Source organism: Penaeus monodon, chromosome 15, assembly GCF_015228065.2.
Source record: "Penaeus monodon isolate SGIC_2016 chromosome 15, NSTDA_Pmon_1, whole genome shotgun sequence".
Classification (NCBI taxonomy): Eukaryota; Metazoa; Arthropoda; class Malacostraca; order Decapoda; family Penaeidae; genus Penaeus; species Penaeus monodon.
Genome location: NC_051400.1, coordinates 35,876,817 through 35,877,187, shown reverse-complemented (window position 1 = coordinate 35,877,187; position 371 = coordinate 35,876,817). Strand labels below are relative to the sequence as shown.

General features: G+C 29.1%; 1 protein-coding gene across 2 annotated transcripts in view; it reads left to right on the top strand.

Moving 5' to 3' along the window:
- LOC119581990 (monocyte to macrophage differentiation factor 2-like) overlaps positions 1-371 on the top strand; it is an 18,441-nt gene that overhangs the window by 9,447 nt on the left and 8,623 nt on the right. The window lies entirely within an intron of this gene.

Here is a 371-nt window from a genome sequence, read left to right as displayed (position 1 = left end):
GCCAGGAGAGGAGCATCAAATATATTCCAAGTGGAAAGTCAGTGCATGTTACTTTCTGTTATGAATTAATTACTTAAAGATGTTCAGTATGGTATAGTCAGTGTATCAGATCAGATTTTGAAGATATAGGACTTAGTGCACAAAAAATATGTTGTATATTTTTACATTTTGATGTAGACATATACATCTTTTTATTTATTTACAGTCTTCTATGGTGTTTAGAAGTTGAAAGTGAAAAAAGCATACCACCAGAAGAGGTTCATTTTCTTTTTTGAAGCATTGAAAGTTTAGAAATATTGGGTTGAGAAATTAATAGATTTGTCTAACTTATTTTAATCTTTATAGATATAAAAGGGAGAGTAGTAACTGAA